Source organism: Phacochoerus africanus, chromosome X (assembly GCF_016906955.1).
Source record: "Phacochoerus africanus isolate WHEZ1 chromosome X, ROS_Pafr_v1, whole genome shotgun sequence".
Taxonomy (NCBI): Eukaryota; Metazoa; Chordata; class Mammalia; order Artiodactyla; family Suidae; genus Phacochoerus; species Phacochoerus africanus.
Window position 1 is genome coordinate 74,800,466 of NC_062560.1, and position 7,284 is coordinate 74,807,749.

Consider the following 7,284-nt stretch of genomic DNA (forward strand, 5'->3'; position numbering starts at 1 on the left):
TATTATATTACAGAAGTATGTTATCTTTGGATCCACAGTTTCTCCAAAGAGCGAGAGAAAATTAAATTCATTTCTGAAGTGTTTAGATTTCTATTTGCCGGACCAAGTAGTACGTATAGTCTTATACATACACTAAAAAGGTCATTTTTCTGCTTCCTCTTTTCTTTGTTTTTTAGGGCCATACCTGCAGCATATGGAAGTTCCCAGACTAGGGGTTGAATTGGCGTGGCAGTGCAGCCACAGCCACAGCCAGGATAGATCTGAGCCACATCTGTGATCTACACACTGCAGCTTGCAGCAACACTGGATCCTTAACCCACTGAGCAAGGCCAGGCATCAAACCCAAATCATCATGGGTACTAGTGAGGTTCTTAACCTGCTGAGCCACAATAGGAACTCCTCATTTGTCTTCTTTTAATGACTACTTGAAATTGTTTTGTGGGTAAAACCAGAAATCATTGTATTTTAACAAGTGCAGCTTCCCTGGATATTTCCACATTTAAGTATGTGTACTTCAGTGAAGAAACTGAAGTACATTATTTAATAAGGAATAATAGCTGTATTTTTATTTTTGTAGTTTTTGAATTAGAAGTCAGTCTTTCACTTTTACTCATAAACTGGAAATCTAGATTAAATCTGTTAGTACAAATTAAAAGTAATATTCATGAAAATTAAGTGTGGTTGGGTTTGACTTGATTTCCTAGGATTTCTAAATGCTAGAATCCATTTGCAGTTTTTAAAATGAAGCATTAGAAATATTCTCTTATATATGTTTATTCTGTCATTGCACCTTATTATCTGCATAAGAACCTCCTACATGTGTAAGCACACACACACAAAGGTTTTTCTCATAAAGCTTTTTCATTAAATCATCTCTCTCATATGCAGTGAGAATTCAGGATACTGCTCTCTGCCTCAAACAGCAAATTACTTTGCTCACTTTGCCCTCTGTTGTGCTCTGTTCATATTTCAAGGGAGCCTCTTGAGCACATGATCATAGGGAAGGAACTAAGAACACAGGTTTCTCCTAGTAGGTCAAAATTTTTTGTAAATGTTGCTGTATTTTACTGGAGAAAATGAACTTATTTAAAATTAGGATGATTGTCACAATTTCTGGTTAAAATTAGAGAAGATGATCTTTTGAAAGATGCAACTATATGTGGTCCTAAAAACTGAGTAATATTCAAATAACCTCTTTATACTTAGGGTCAACCACTAGTTTTATGGTATTTCATGAAAGACATTAGATAGAACCTAGAGAGAAAAGATGAGTAAAGCATATTGAAATTCATTCAGTATTTAAACACTGATGTTTCTGTGATGTTATTGATAATTTTACACAGAATTAAAAACCTCAAAAAAAATCATCCTAATCAACAGGGTAGTAGTGTTTTACTTCAAAGGCTGAGAATTGTAAATACTGTGAAGAATCTTTGTATAAAGATGATAATCTAAGCTAATGAGGGAATTCTCCTCTTCTACTTAAAGTGCATAGAAATTCTAGCAAGATTTAACCCCAACACATTTGAATGAATCACTGAACTTGAAATCAGGAAAGAGAAATCCCCTTGTGCCATAACTAAGGACAGAAATAGAAGTCATAGTGGTTAATAACAGCTAGAATTGAAGGGCCTGTGAAGGAATTTGATTCAGATATAGGCCTTGTGAAAATCAGAGTAGGGTGCATTAATCCAGAACTTTAAAATATGACTTCAAAAATCTTAGCATCTTCCAATAACAAAGGTCTATTTCTCACTCATGTTACATGGGGATTGGCTCCTGCTCACATCCTTTTTTTTTTTTTTTCCATTGAGGAAGCAGGAAGTAACATAACTTCTACCTATGATATTGGTATTCTCATATTAAATGGAAAAATAAAATAGAGAAACAACATGATGGCTTTCAAAGCCTCTGCTTGAAAGTGGCAAACATCACTTCTGTTTACATTGTTTGATCAAATTAAGTTGTATGGCCAAGCCTGACATCAACAAGGCAAGGATATATAATTGCCTGATAGGTGGAGCTGTGATATAAAAGAAAAATTAAGGATGGTAACAGTTTATCAGGATAAGATTAGTTTAAAATATGTTTTTAGTAATATAGATATCAAATAAAATACAATTTAAGGTGGAAAAAATAGTTAACTATATGAAGATGCCACATAATGATAAACAAAATAAGGAACAAAGATGGTGTAACAGTAAAGACCTTGTAATTCCTAATATCCATCCTAGAAATTTATTAGATAAAAATGTTATAAGAATTGGACAAATCCACAATTACGACAGATATTTATTTATTTAATTCCAGTTTTATTGAGATGTAATTAACATGCCACTTTGTACACATTTAAGGTGTACATACAGGATAATGATTTGACTTACATTATAAAATGATTATAACAATCAATTTAGTGAATATTCTATCATCTCATATAGACACAAAGTTAAAGAAATAGAAAAAAAAATTTACTTGTGATGAGAACTCTTAGGATTGACTCCCTTAACAACTTTTATATATAACATGAAACACTGTTACATATAAAGTTGTACTTTACATCCCTAGTACTTATTTATCTTATAACTGAAACTTTGTTCTTTTTGACTGCCTTTACCCAATTCCCCCTCCCTGCCCCTGCCTCTGATAACCACACATCTGATCTTTTATATGTGTTTGTTATATGTTTGTTTTTGAAGCGTAATTTACCTAGAATACTGTTAGTCCTATTGCACAATATAGTAATTTTAATGTTTCTATACATTTCAAAATGATCACAAGTCTATTTACTATATGTGACCATACAAAGATATTACATAATTATTGACTATATTCCCAGCACTGTTCATTTCATACCCATAACTTACCTATTTTGCAACTGGAAGTAGGTATCTCTTAATCTCCCTTACCTATTTCCTCCCCCCAGCCCCCTCTCCTCTAGAAACCACCTCTTTATTTTTTGTACCTATAATTTTTTTTCTGTTTTGTTATGTTTGTTAATTTTTTTATGTTTTAGAGTCCAAATATAAGTGAAAGCATATAGTATTTATCTTTCTCTGTCTGACTTATTTCATTTAGCATAATACCCTCTGGGTTCAGATGTTGTCATAAATAGTGCAAATTTATTCTTTTTTTTTTTTTTCCTTTTCTAGGGCCACTCCTGCTGCATATGGAGGTTCCCAAACTAGGGATCTAATCGGAGCCATAGCCACTGACCTACACCACAGCCATAGCAACATGGGATCCAAGCCGTGTCTGTGACCTACAGTACAGCTCATGGCAACACCAGATCGTTAACCCACTGAGCAAGGCCAGGGATCGAACCTGCAACCTCATGGTTCCTAGTCAGATTTGTTAACCACTGTGCCACAACGGGGACTCTGCAAATTTATTTTTATATTGTTGAATAATACTCCAGTGTGTGTGTGTGTGTGTGTGTGTGTGTGTGTGTGTGTGTCACATTTTCTTTATCCACTCATCTACTGATGCACAGCTGCAGTGAGCATTGGGGTGTATATGTCTATATGGTTTTCATTTTCTTTTGATAAATAACCAGTAGTGGAATTGCTGGATCACATGGTATTTTGATTTTTAATGTTTTAAAGAATCTCTATACTCTTTTCCATAATGGCTGCAACAATTTATATTCTCACCAACAATGGACAAGATTTTCCTTTTCTCCATATCCTCTTCAACACTTGTTATTTGTTGTTTTTTTTTAATAATCATTCTGATAGGTGTGAGGTGATATCTCATTGTAGATTTGATTTGCATTTCTCTGATAATTAGTGATGTTAAGCATCTTTTCATATGCCTATTATTGCTCATCTGCATGTCTTTGGAAAAAAAATCTGTTCAGGTCTTTGCCCATTTTTTAATCAGGTTGTTTTTTTTTTTTGATGTTGAGTTGTACGAGATTTTTAGATATTGGATATGAACCCCTTATCTTATATATTGTTTGCAAATATCTTCTCCTGTTCACTAGGCTACCTTTTCATTTTGTTGACAGTTTACTTACCTGTGAAAAAAGTATTTTAGTTTGATGTAGTCCCATTTGTTTACTATTGTTTTGTTTTCCTTGCCTTAATAAACATCTAAAAAATTACTAAGACTATGTCAAAGGTACTACTACATATTTTTTTTCTAGAACTTCTATGATTTCAGGTCTTACATTTCAGTCTTTAATCCATTTTGAATTTGTTTTGTGCTTGGTATGAGAGAGTAGTCCACATTTTATTTCTCAGAAATGTATTGATAACTATAGAGAGCAATGTTCCCATAATACATAAAAAGCTCCTACAAAGCCATAAGAAAAAGCAACCTGATAGGAAAAGTAACAAATTTTAATAATATTAAATTCAAAAAAGAGGAAATGTATTAATAAATAAAGACATCCAATGATGCTTTATCTCACTTGCAATAGGTATGATTTTGGACAACTTATTTAACTGTATGTCAATTTCCTTTTCTAGTCAATGTGGATAAAATCATAAATAAAATCATAAATAAATCACCAAATAATTGGAAAAATCAAATTAGCTAATGCATGAAGATTTTTAGAAGAGGTCTTCACACAAATATTGAAAATTATTATCCAGTGATGTAATATAAGAAGTAAGAGTTATAGTAGTAATCAGAAAAATGTAACAAATTCCTTTGTTTCATTTTTATTACATTCCACATATAAGTGATATCATGATATTTGTCTTTGTCTGATTTACCTAACTCAGTATGATAATCACTAGGTGCATCCATGTTACTGCAAATAGCATTATTTCACTCTTTTTTATGGCTTACTAATATTCCATCCCACTAATATTCCAATATACCACAAACTCACAGATTTCAAAACCAATCTTATGGTTACCATAGATGAAAAAATTGGAGAGAGGGAAGAATTGGGAGGATGGGAATAATACATACACAACTGTATAAAGCATGATTAACAAGAACCTACTCTATAGCACAGGAAAATCTACCCAATAGTTTGTAATAACCTATATGGGAAAAAAGAATGGATATAATTATATGTATGACTAATTCACTTTGCTCTACACCTGAAACTATTACATCATTGTAAACCAACTATACTTCAATAAAGTTAAATTTATGAAAAGAAAAATGTAATTAAAAAAATAATATGAGGAGTTCCCATCGTGGCTCAGCAGGTTAAGGACCCAGTGTAGTCTCTGTGAGAATGTGGGTTCTATTCCTGTCTTTGCTCAGTGGGTTAAGGATCTTGTGTTGTTGCAAGTTGCAGCATAGGTCACAGATATGGCTTGGATCCTGTGTTGCTGTGGTTGTGGCATAGGCCTCAGCTGCAACTCCAACAGGACTCCTAGCCTGGAAACTTCCATATGCTGCAGGTGCAGCTGTAACAAGAGAAGCAAAATGTTACAATCAGACTGGTAAACATTAAAAAAAAGACATGACTATGCCAAGTATTAGTGAGGATGTTGGGCAACAATAAATCCTGGTGAGAGTGAAAATCAGGGCAATTCACTTAAATTCATTTGTAAATGTCTAGTAAAGCTGAAGGTGAAGTAAAGCTGAATATGCATATTCCCTATTATCCACCAAATCAGCTTCAGGGTATATACTCTGGAAAATATCTCACATTTATTACCCAGGAGACATGTAGCCATATGTTTGTTATTGTTTATATTGCCAGAAATTAAAAGCAATATAGGTCCACAATAGAATAAAGGAAAAATAAACTTTTTAAAAATAGCAGAATGGATTTTTTTTCCTATTATGGGCACACCTATGGCATATGGACATTCTCAACTTAGGGGTTGAGTCACAGCTGCAGCTGAGGCCTATGGCAAAGCCACAGCAACACAGGATCCAAGCCACATCTGTGGCATATGCAGCTTGTAGCAATACTGGATCATTAACCCACTGAGTAAGGCCGGGGATGGAACCCACATCCTCACACAGCCTATATCAGGTTCTTAACATGCTGAGCCACAACAGGAACTCTAGATAGATGAATTTGATAAGGTATCCCCATGAATAGATCTGAAAAACATACTGATGATTGGAAAAAGCAAGGGGCAGAAAAGTACAAATGATGTGACATTAATGCATATTTTAAAAATACACAAAATAATACTGTGTGATGTCCACTGATGTGCGTGTGTGTGGGTTGTACACACATAGTGAAATTTAAAATAAAGTCTAAAATAGACTACAAAAAAGAAAAAAAATTCATTTTATAGGTTGTTCTAAGGTGGGGATGATGGGAGTGGGATAGATGGATTAGGACAAGGGAAAGAGAAAAAGAGATGCCAGGCTAATTTTGATTGTTCTGTTTCTTTTTTACATACATGTGGATATACAAATGGGAATCAAAAATAATCAAATGCTAACTTTTATTAATTCTAGATCATAAGTATTTTTGTGTTTCTTACATTATTCACAGAATTTTTTCTGTATTTCTAAGAATCTTTAAAATGTGGAAAGATTCTCCTTTTAACAATGAATTGTTTGAGTTTGCTAAAGTACAAAAATATTTTACCAAAAGACTTATTAAAATCCTAGACTCTTAGAGTTGAAAGGGACCTTAGAGAGTTTCCAGGAAGCTTATTCAAGTGAGATGTGTCATTATAATAAAACAGAATTGTTTATAGAAAGGGTGGAGATGGACCGCTAAACAAGATAACATTCCCTGTGTAAACACTAAACCCTTGACAACTTCAGAGTATTATGAGACTTTGTCTCCAGGAACATCTTTCACATTTTGGAGAAGTGTTCATTGTAGAGAATAGAAATAAAGGCACAATGATAATTCATCTGTCTCAATTTCAAGTATATCTTTCCTTTTCTGAAAAATGTTTACAATTTATTTATTTATTTTTTTGAAGACTATACTTTCAGGAATCATTTCTATAGTTTGTTTACAATTTCTATTCATTACTGCTAGAGATAGTACAAGAAAAATAACAGTAAGATGGAAAGGTAAAGGGACGACTTCCTAGAAAAAGGTGAAATGAGAAAAGATTTTCCACTTATCAGTTGTAACCACTTCTCTTTTCATCTACCTGCACTCCCACTTTCTCAACTAGAGCTTGTCTCAATCAGTGGCCTATTTTCTCTGCTTCCTACATACTCTCCTCTCCATCACAGGCTTAATATTTCTTTCTGTAGTCTTCATTTCCCAGGCATGGACCATAACTCTTCCCATGTATGCTTCCCTCTTCTCTTCTATTTATTGATACTGCTACTTCCCCTAATTCTTATCTTTTTTATTTTTATAATATCTACCTGAACTTTTGTTTTTTAAAA

General features: G+C 33.4%; 1 pseudogene; it reads left to right on the plus strand.

Moving 5' to 3' along the window:
* Positions 1-6,860: 6,860 nt before the first annotated feature.
* On the plus strand, positions 6,861-6,940 carry LOC125119028 (uncharacterized; annotated as a pseudogene).
* Positions 6,941-7,284: the final 344 nt, after the last annotated feature.